Genomic DNA, 11,060 nt, shown 5'->3' with positions numbered 1-11,060 from the left:
ACACGGTTATATGAGAAATATTATAATTGCACTGAGTAATTTCTGTAATTCCCCTCCTGATGAGACCTTGGCCCGAGCGGTTTTTACTGCAAAGTACACATGGTTGTAAACGGTAGCTACTTCCTCAGTCGGCCTGAATTCTGCCTCAAGCCTACTTAGGCCAGCTTAATGAAACAAAAGTCAGAAAAAGCAAAAACGTCCTGACCTGTGCTGTGCCGACGTGTGTAAGGCAGCTGACACCCGTGCAGGTACAAACGTGGGGACTCCTGCATGGAGAGAAGCAGAGGGCAGAGGGTCACCTACATCCAAAGATGACGTGAAAGGCCACCCTCACCCTTGAAGGACAATATAGGCTCAAAACCTGAGTTTAACATAAAACGTGGAGACAGGTCTGTCTTTTCTTTTTTCTCCTTCGTCAGCCCCCATTTCTAGGGCTGCCCTAACAAACGAGCTCAAACTGGGGGGCTTTCAGCAGCAGAAATTCACCACGTCATAGTTCTGGAGGCCGGAAGTCTGAAACCAAAGCGTGAGCAGGGGCATGGTCTCTGCCAAGCCCCCAGGGGGAGGACCTTCGTCATGCTTTTCTCTTAGCTTCCAGGGGTTGCCTGCAATCCTTGGCGTTCCTTGGCTTGTAGAGGCCTCACTCCAATCTCTGCCTCTGTCATCACATGGCGTTCTCCCTGGAGGTCTCTGTCTCTGTGTCCCTTCTCTTCTCATGAAGACATCGATCACACTGGATGAGAGCCCTCCCTAATGGCCTCACCTGAACTCGGTTTCATCTGCAGAGGTCCTCTCTACAAATATAATAAGGTCACGTTCACAGGTACAGGAGTTAGGACTTCGACGTAGCTTTCGAGGAGACGCAATGCAACCCATCCAATCTCTCACCATCAAATTCCGTCCCTTCCACTTTAAAACTCTGGTCTCTTTGGACACTTATTTTGTTGATTCAGGATTCTCCCCAGTTCCCAGTTCCTTTTCTACTTCTTTCTGGATATAAGTCCCAGGAGGATGCTGCAGGTGGGCACGGCAAGGTATTCTCGAGAAGCAGGGCAAAACCAGCCTCAGCGTGAGAGGCATTTGATGGGCGTGCTTGCCTCGGTTCGCCCTGGGTCCATCTTGCCTGGACTTGAGCATGGACCTTGGTCTTTACAACCAATGCTGCCGTCATGGGTCACGCCTTGGAATCCCATCAACAGGGCTCCATGGGCGGTGTCCACCTTATCTCAACCCAGAGGCTTCTTCCGGCCTGCTGGGCCATTTCCAGCCTAGCTCTGTGCCTTGCTTTGGGGAACAGACAGGCTTCAGAAGTCCCCCTTCCATTGCACTTGGGGGTACACAGAACCTGAGAGCTGTCCTCTGACGCTCAGGCTAGCACTGGATTATTTTTTTTTCTCTTTTCTCTTCACTGCTCCACTGGATGGGGGCTTTTCAAAGAAGCCCAAAGTCTCTGGGGGACTAAGCCTGAGGGACTCCACTTTGGGAGCCCCAAACACTCCCCTGTTTATTTTATTGCCATCCCCAGGGACAAGGCCCAAGAATCAGCGAGCAGAACCCTGCACAGCAACTGGCTGAACCCCTCTCATTCTGCCACTTCTCAGCTCCATCTCTATCTGTTCCAGCCCAGGAGAGGTGTTTATGTCCTTCCCTGGGTGTGCATGCGTGTGTGTGTGTGTGTGTGTGTGTGTGTGTGTGTGTGTGTGTGTGTGTGTGTAATGAAGCCTTGAGTGGCTTGAGTGTGACAAGTCGCGCCAATAAACTTGGATATTTAAGTTCAGACTTTTATATTTACATTTAGGCACTGCGGTTTACCTAATTTGGCACACGCCCCAGCACGGCTCCTGTGTGGGGCTCTAATTTTAGAGCAAGGGCTACAGATTTAGGGCCAAGAATTTGGTAATGGGGAAAACACAAGACTCCTATTCAAGCGACATTTTCAATGTTATTTGCACAGAGAAATCTTTCTTGGAAAACTTCTTACTTTCCAATCCTTTTATTGAGGCTTCGTTGGAAAGTCTTGCCTGTGGGTTCCCAACCTGTGAGCTGAAATAGTCTTTTGCAACATTTTGATAAAACAGCGCGCTCTCGAGAACTAGAAGCCGTTGCATTTTCCATTAGCTCTAACGTCACGTAGTCATTTAGTCCTTCATTCATCAAGTAAAAAAATGTGGCAGGCACAGCAGAGTCCCTGGAAATATAAAAACATGGTTCCTGCCTTAGAGGAAGTCCTAGTCTAGACTGTGATGAGTATGAGGCTAATCGAACTGCAGACCATTCTGGGAGCCGAGGGAGGCAGGCGGCTCAACCTGATACCTAGCATCCTATCATCCAAGAGGAAGCCAAACAAAGCCAGCCTGAGGGTTCAGAGTCACCCCTTCCCCACCATTCTGATGGCTTCTGGATGAATATAGCCCTAGCTTGCTGCCCAAGTGGCACGTCTCTACCCGAAGGTGTGTTTGAGTCACCATGAGAAAGGACATTGGGGATACTTTGTAAAATATCACCTTACATCAGAGCCTCGAGCCAAGGGAAATAGGAAATTATATCTTATTGCAAAGCATAATGTCGCAATACGATCTTCCATCACCATACATTCTTCGGGTTTTCTTCCTTCATGCAGCTTTGTTTTCTGATTACTCCAAAAATATATGGACATTATTTAAGTGAAAGAGATAAATGTGGCCGTTGCATTTAGTGGCTGTGGAAACACAGTGACATTGGAGTACAGAATAGTCCAGATAATGAGAGGACAAGCCAACAGCCCGCATTTAGATTCTCTGCTCCTGTCCTCGCTAAAGAGACGCGTTTGGATCCGGTACCATAAAGTGCGGGTCAAAATAAACACACGGGCTCCATTGTGTGACAGCCATTCTCACCCGCATGGTCCATATCAACTAAGGTGAATGCTTGTCCAATTAATAGTATTTGTCTGATTCAGCAGCAGCAGCTCAGGACAATCAGGAGTTTTGGAGTCAAAGGGAGCTGACAGGAATCCTGCTTCCATTCCTGTATAAATGTCGACGTTGGGCAGATGACTCCGTCATCCTTCGGCCTCGGTTTGCTCACGCGCCCAGTGGGGACAGTCCTCCTCATGAGGTCGTGGTGGAGTTACACGTGTGCTGCTTAGCACACTGGCCTGCCTGTGAGTTAGGTTCTGTGTTACTATTGTTACAATTTAAATATCGAATCTTCCGAAATTATAATTGGCGTTATATGTAATTTATGATAAATGTGGAATTTTGAGAATTCTCAAGGATTTAGGAGGTGATTTTTTTTTTCTTTTTTAGGCAAGGCAACCCTTGGTTGACCTCACAGATCACAGATTGCAAGGACCTTGTCAGCTTACAATCCCTTTTTTTTTTTTTTAATTTTTTTACGCCTACAGCACCTGGTCTTCCTAGGTGGTCTCCCATCCAAGTACTAACCAGGCCCGACCCTGCTTAGCTTCTGAGATCGGACGGGATCGGGCTTGTTCAGGGTGGCATGACCAGAGACCTGATTTTTCAATGTAAAACTAAACTGGTCTACACCAGCTTTTAAAAACTGTGCCACACAGGTCCACGTGTCGTAGTTCTCGGACTCATCTATAAAAGTGTGAAGTATTCACAAGTATCAAATGCAACTCTGCCTTAAATACCAATGTCTCTCCCACACATGTGTTTTTACGCTTTCTCCAGCAGTCTAGTTTGAGTTTCTTTGGGAAAAGCTTCCTCGTTTATAAGAAATTAACCATTTACCATGTAGTAAGAACATACCAGAAAGAAGCAGTCAGGGTTTCCATTTCACGGGAAACTTACTTAAAGGTCTGAAGTGAGAAACAGGAAATGTGAGTGACAGGGAGCCCCAAGGAGGGCCACGAGCAGGCTCCTGTGTGGCCTTCCACCCTCAGGGAGGCCAGAAGCTATATTTTGTCCCAGCGCTGCTGTTTCTTCCTCACAGACACAACAGGATGTCTTATGAAGTAATGATTAGTTCGCATTTCTGCCGACCCTCTGGGGAAAGTGCTTCTAGCCGCCCTGATGGACAGGAGACTTTCCCGCCTCTCAGAGTCACACGCGTGGTTCTGCTCGCCCTTAAACTTGCACTGCAAATTCTCTGGTGTTACTTTACGCGAACGATGACATGAAAACGATTTCTCAAGCTGTTTTCACTCAGTAATCGTGACAGATGAGATCCTCTGTGACGGGGGATGCTTGAGGGAGTCCGGACGGGTCTTTTTAAACACGTACGGATAAGGAATGACATTCGGGACCCACCGTCTCACGTCTGAGGACAGGGAAGGGGGCCTTCCAACCTCACTCATGGCCTCTTCATACGAAACAAGCGCGGGACTCGGTGGGTATCTTCTCTGAGGGAAAAAATGTGCACGTTTATGGTGACTCCTCTGTGAATCTTCATTTAAAATTCTTTCAGATCATGTGAAATGAACAACAGCTGAGCAGAGCAGCCTCGAGATAGAGTTCTCTCCTGAGTATGAAACTGATTATGAAGATGAATCCAGATACCTTTCTTTCCCTTAAATACAAGACACAGGTGAAAACTCATGAATCCAGGGAACTTCTTAGTTGAAAACACTTTTTAAGTCCTATCGACAGAGCAAGGAGAGTTTTTGAAATACGATAACCCTTTCATGACTTTTGTCATTAAAAACGTTTCAAAATAATTAGGGAGAAAATTAGCTTGACATATTCTCTTGAAAGGAAGATTCTTCACTTACCATCCTCAGAAGGTTTACTGCCATCCTCTGAAAGTTATTTAAAAAAATAACTTTTTTTTTTACAAAAATAGTTATTTACAAAAATCAGTATACATTTATTATTTGGGATATTGTAGATGTTATAAAATGACCACAAGCATCTCCATCACTGGAGATTCAAAACTAAAAGAAAATTCCATCTCTTTGACCTTGTTCTCAAGACATATTATTAAGGACGGTGGGAAAGGCTAAAACATAGATAGAGCTATGGTTTTTTTGCTTGTCTGTTTTTTGTTTGTTTGTTTGCTCAAATGGATTCATCTTTCAAAAACTTAAGTTTGAAATTTAAGCAACTAAATATGGCTCGTAAAAAAAAAAAACCAGTCTTCTTTTTCTGGCTACAACTGAAAAAGATGTCAATGGACTGTTTTGGGTAAAAAGGTACTGATTTTAGTAGAGAGAAAAACCATATGCAGTCAAGGTACTGATAATTCCCATGTCTTCAACATGCAGTCCTGTCTTGGAATATACTGGACACTCCTAAGTGTGCAGTAAATGAATTGATAATGAATGAATGACTTAAAGATGATGAACTCAATCACTACTTATCAGAAGAAAGAAGAACATTATTCAACAAAGGAGGAGGATAAGAGAAAATAATTAGAATTCGTCTAAAGGCATAATTTGCTTAGGACATGTTGCTGTTTTTCTAATTCTATTTCTTCTTACTCTCTTGTGTTTAATTTCCTCATGGCCAATGTGTGCACAGTGTGTGGGAAGGTGTCATGAACAGGAAAGGTACTTGCTTAGTGTGTTCACATTAAATAAAAAACTATTTAAAGACCATTAAGTCCCACCCCTCATTTTGCAGATGAGGAAAGTATAAATCAAATGACTTGATTAAGGTCTTTGGCACAGTCGGTTAAATATAAGCAATATCATATCGTTATTTATTGATTTTGGCGGGGGAGAAGCTCTGTGATACCAAATAAAGCTTATCATAGACCTGCTTGAAATCATTCCCCCACCCCCAAACATTGAATTGGGTTTGTTTGGCTTGACCCATTGATTGATTGCTTTTGCACTGATTTTGACAAGAACACGCCCAAAATAATGTTCTTAAATTTTATCTTGCACAAAAAATGACTAGGGGAATGCCTGTCCGATATATATATTTTTGACCTCAACTCCTGAGATTCTAATTCTACTGATCTAAAGTGAGGCTACAGAGTCTGAATTTTGTCTACGGCCATGCCACCCTGAACAAGCCCAATCCCATCTGATCTCGGAGGCTAAGCAGGGTCGGGCCTGGTTGTACTTGGTTGGGAGACCACCTAGGAAGACCAGGTGCTGTAGACGTAAAAAATTTAAAAAAGGGATTATAAGCTGACAAGGTCCTTGCAATCTGTGAGGTCAACCAAGGGTTGCTTTGCCTTTAAAAAAAAAAAAAAAAAGAGTCTGAATTTTTACAAACATAAACAGGTGATTTGGGTGCCGAAACTGTATGCTGAGAAACACGCACTGTCCTGAAGTCGTTAGCTTAGCCCACCGACTGCTTTACAGAGTTGGTGAAATGAACTTTGACTCGTGCTTTGAAGAATGCTGCTCTATCATCACTATTTGAAATATGTCTTCAATTATATATAATTGTGTGCTGGTGACAAGTGCTGTATTCAAAACTCACTTCTTTCTTCTTAACTATTTGACACTTTGTGAAAGTCAAGTTCACAAGACCAAGCTAAATGTCACACCCTTAACATGATGAAAAGACCAAGGGACACAACAAAGATTTAAGATGCTCCATGAGGAAAGGATCCAGGCTGGTCTCGTTTTGCTCACAGTTGCATCCCACATTTGCTCTGCACATAGTAGGTGCATGGTAATATATGATTATAAAAGAATCCAATGCAAAGGAATATGAAATAGAACGAACGTTTGGATAATGTCTCTGTGTGAATAAACACCAAATACTTGTAATTATAAAACCGATCAATCCTTTATCAGGAAAATGAGAATTCATATGTTTAAGAATGATCAACTGCAAGTCTGGGAGGAAATGGAAGGCAAGAAATCCAATACGTGAGAGGAAATTTAACCTTTCTTCCTAGGATCTGTCTATGTTTCTAATTCCTTAACTTTCCATTACTCTAAACCACAGGTTTCTGCAAGGCTCAGTGTATTTTAATTAAACTCCAAAGATGAACACGGATTTTCCAAACTTCCTCCTGGTTTGTACCATTATGCTTCTAAGCAGGGTTTGAAGAAAACAGTGACGAAGGGGTAGGCAATATTCTCCAACTCATTAGAACAAAACAGAACCACAGAATAACAGTGCGAAGAATTCTCCTGAGTGCATAGATGGCACTGAACAATGACCATGTCCTTGCCCTCTGGGATTGGCATTTTGTTCTTTAGTGGCCAGTTTTGTGTCCACAAAGTAAAGCTCTGTCTGTGTGACTCAGGCTATGAAAATGCTTAACTTGGCAACCAGTATGGGTATTCCCCACACAAGGCCTCAGCAGAAGTCCAGGAGAACTATGAAGGCCGGCACTTGTATCCCTCCCCTAGTGCCATCTGTAATGGTACCGGTGGCCCTTGCCAATAGCCACAGTGGAAGGCGGAGGCTGGAAGAGAAAACTGTGTCCTGAGCTAAACTCTGCTCAGAGAGGCGGCATTACGAAACTGGACGCGATGGATGGCAGGCAAACTCACTTTCTCTCTCCTTCTTCCTCTCCTCCCTCCCTGCCTCTCTAGCTCTCTCTCTCTCATCCCTCCCCTTCTCTCTCTCTCTCTCTCTCTCTCTCTCTCTTTTCTCTGTGGATCTCATGTCAAAGTAAAAGGATCAAAACTCTCAAAGAAACATTCAGCTAGCAGAGATTTCTGGGGACAGCACCGGCCTCTTCCCAAGTCTGTCATTCTCTCCAACTCAGCCTCTTGCTCTCGGTGTAAGAGACATAGGTAGTTATTAAGAGAAAATATAAAGAAACAAAGAGAAGCATACAATAACTAGCCCTCATAGGGTAGCTGCCATTACACTGTAATCTGAAAAAAACCTGACGGTAAGTAACCTGCATAGTCTGTGCAAATGATGCACGTGTCACCCACAGTATCAGGTAGTAGCCTTGGCTACTGCATAACACCCAAAGAGGGTGGCAAGATAATCTTTGTTCAGGCCATCGAGCCATATGATACTTGAAATACACTCTATAAATGACTTTTGGACTCTGAACACAATTATGGTATTCATTGAGACTGCCAACCTTAATATGTAAATAAGAAAAATATATGGAGTTTAAATATGAAATTTCTCGGACAACCCCCTGTAAAGTGGACCAAGAAATTAATTCTCGGTCTGCGCCCACTTATTTCACAAAGAAGAGAGTGTCTCAGATAAGGGGGTGTCGACGGCCAGAAATGGCTGGGTCCCCATGGAGGCACCTGCTGACTGGATGGCTGCATTCCAGCCCCAGAGCCACAAAGTCAAAGTCCAGGAAGTGAGCTGATATCTGTATTTTAGTCCTGTTTTCGAATTCCCAGGTTGGCATTTGCTGGTGAGTTGTAAAGGGGAATTCAAGACTCGGGAACAGGTCCAGGCTTGCTGCCACTTCGATGTTTCAAAGTCATTCTGTTCCTGAGTGTCCATCATCTCAAATCATCCTCGGCATCGTGGCTCTGCTGTCTGTGAATCGGTGCACTGACCCGTGCTGGCAAATGCCAAGTGCTCAGCCCAGGAAATCGTCATCCGGATGAGTCACGCGCACGTCCTGAGCCCCATCAGGCATTAAAGAGATGGATGCCTTGATGAGAAATGTCGCGTTCGTCAGCATTAGTTTAAGGTAATCCGAGTTGGCAGTCAAAAGCATACTTTTCAATAGGCATCCAACTTCTCTTCAGTTAAATCATTGGAAGAATGTATCACCAACTTCTGGGAAATACCCTTTGCAAGAAGCTGAGCTGGAGCAGCTTTAGGCATTCAGCAGCGTGAGCTGCCTGCCCCGAACACGCTCCATCCACATGTACACGTGGTCAGTGAGTAGAATGTCAGCGCTTCCGAGGCCTCCACTGCCATCTCCACCTAATCTCGACCACCGAGCAGGCTCAGAAAGGCGGGTCGATCGTGTCATCCTGGAAGGAGGACCGAGAAGCACTGCAGTGACAAAGGATGGGTTCAGTGAGTCTATGCTCAGAGGATATAAAATGAAGAAGAAATCTGGACCGTGAGTTCTTGGAGATCGTAATTCTGTTGAGGAGATGAGATGTCACTTACACCCATGAATGTGTCAGTGACACTGCCTAGTACCAGGTGACAATCTCCCAAAAGATAGGACTGAGCCTTGAGGAGGGGGAGATCGGCGTGCTGAAGGGCACGGGGAAGGTGGTGCAGGGGTCCCACGGGAGGCATCAGGAGGAACGGACCTTTGAAGCGGAGGTCACGTTGGGACACAACGTGCCCTGAAGGTCAAGGTCGGGACTGGCCTGTCCACTCTTGGGCAACATAGAACATCAAAGATTTCTGAGGAAGGGAGAAGACGAAACCGATGTTTAATGAGGATTAGTACAGAGTCTGTGCTAGCTGGAGGGGAAGCAGAAGGCTGGCAGCAGATAGGGCCGTAGGACACTGACGTCTCCGTCTCGGTCCACGGTTTCACATGATGGCGTGTGTGTGTGCCCAGGTGTGCTCGAGGCGATCCACTGGGATGTGAGAAGAGAATATCAGAATTCTTACTTGTATTTACTTTTTAAATTCTCATCTTTTTGAGTGTATATTTTATGTATTTTAAATGAACATATTAGTTTAATAGAAAATGTCTGTGTTATGGACTAAATGGTGCCTCCCCGCCCCCGCCCCAATTGACATGCTGAAGCTCTAGCGCTTAATGTGACTGTATTTGAAGATGAAGCCTAGAGGAGGTAATAAGGGTTAAATAGGATCGTAAGTCTGCGGCCTTATTTTGATAGACCTGGTGTCTTGCAAAAAGAAACAAAGACACAAGATATCTCCACACACCTATCCCTCCGCACCCTCCGACACCCTCCGCACCCTCCGACACAGCCAGAAAAGACACCATGCGAGGACACAGGCGGAAGGTGGCCATCTGACAAGCAAGGAAAGAGCTGCCATCAGAAACCAGCCCCGATGGCCCTGCGACCTTGGGCTTCCGGCCTCCGGAACTGCAAGGAAATCAACTTCCGTCCTTTCGCCACCCAGTCTTGGGCGACACTAGCAGACCAACACCGTATAGAACACAAAAATAAACCGACGCGAATTGGAAGAGTCAACGCTATCTCAATTTTTTGAAAAACTTTAAAACTTGAGGAGTATGAGCAACCGTATTTTATCAATGTGCACAATCGAAAGAGTTCGGGGGAGATGCCCTAGGTGCTCGGGGCCTGAACCGAGACGGTGGGGACTATTAAGAGCTACTTCGGAGGAGAAAGAGAAAGTCAGTGAGCCGGAAACGAAAGGAGGAGGAGGAAGAAGGGGACCTCTGAGTTTTTCCGCCGGGGAGATGGGGAGAGGGACCTTTGATCCCATCAGAAACAAGGATGGCAAGAGCTGTTCCCAACAGGAGAGGCAGAGGACCTCAAGGGCCACAAGAACAGAGGGTCCTTATGGCGTGGCCGGAACCAGAAGAGGAGAAACTGCCAGAGAGGCGAAAGGAAAGGGGACTTTCAGGGCCAAGGAGGAGGAGGGAAGAGGGACTCGGGGAGGACAGCGTGGCCAACAGCATCACGGAGGTCGAGTGCAATGACCCTGAGAAAAGCCTCTGGGAATTCCGTCAGGAGGTGACTGAAGACTTTTTAAAACGTGACTTCAGTGGAGGGGGGGCGGGGGGAGTTGGACAATAGCGGGTGGAAAGGAATGAATGGAGAGGAAATGAAGGCGGCAGGCTATGTTTAGATTTCAACTATTACAATGTCAAAATCTGAACTGTAGGGGTGGGAGGGTGTGATGTGTCGGCTTTTCCCCTCACCTGCCTCCCTGGAGGAATCCTCTATTACTAGTGAAACAGTGTTCAGTGGTAACGGGCTGGGGAGATGGGACATGGGGTGGGGATGGCAAGGCAAGGATGAGGTGTTCTGTCTCGCCCCAGAACCTTCCAGACAGCTCCCGTTTTGTGTGTGAGTTTGTGTGTGTGACAGAGTATAAGGTAGCTCATATTATGTATAGGCAGAAGGATACAAAATTCTCAAATCTATGTGCCGATGAGAAGTCTGAAAATTTCCTTCAAGTTTCACATCTTATTTGATAGTTTAGTGCCAGAGGATCTGAATAGAAAGAAACAGTAGGAAATCAGTATCAGAATCTCATCCAGCAGCTGTCACACACTTCACATCACTGGGACGAGACGCCCAGATGCGT

General features: G+C 45.5%; 1 protein-coding gene and 2 pseudogenes across 4 annotated transcripts in view; 1 reads left to right on the top strand and 2 right to left on the bottom strand.

The window, feature by feature from the left end:
- The window catches only part of SCAF8 (SR-related CTD associated factor 8), a 192,660-nt gene that overhangs the window by 9,957 nt on the left and 171,643 nt on the right, over positions 1-11,060 (bottom strand). For 2 of the 4 annotated variants that reach the window (XR_003047256.1, XR_003047257.1), the window contains one exon: positions 6,668-9,209. The gene's annotated coding sequence lies outside the window, so the exon portion shown is untranslated. Of the gene's footprint in view, positions 1-205; positions 267-6,667; positions 9,210-11,060 lie in introns of those variants that run through there. The other 2 variants (XR_003047258.1, XR_001517179.2) reach the window with 2 other exon arrangements.
- Positions 3,377-3,495, bottom strand: LOC112482377 (annotated as a pseudogene).
- On the top strand, positions 5,938-6,055 carry LOC112482379 (annotated as a pseudogene).

This window comes from Pteropus alecto, unplaced genomic scaffold (genome assembly GCF_000325575.1).
Source record: "Pteropus alecto unplaced genomic scaffold, ASM32557v1 scaffold195, whole genome shotgun sequence".
Taxonomy (NCBI): domain Eukaryota; kingdom Metazoa; phylum Chordata; class Mammalia; order Chiroptera; family Pteropodidae; genus Pteropus; species Pteropus alecto.
Note: the sequence above shows the minus strand (reverse complement) of the source record. Positions and strands in the feature narration are given on the sequence as shown.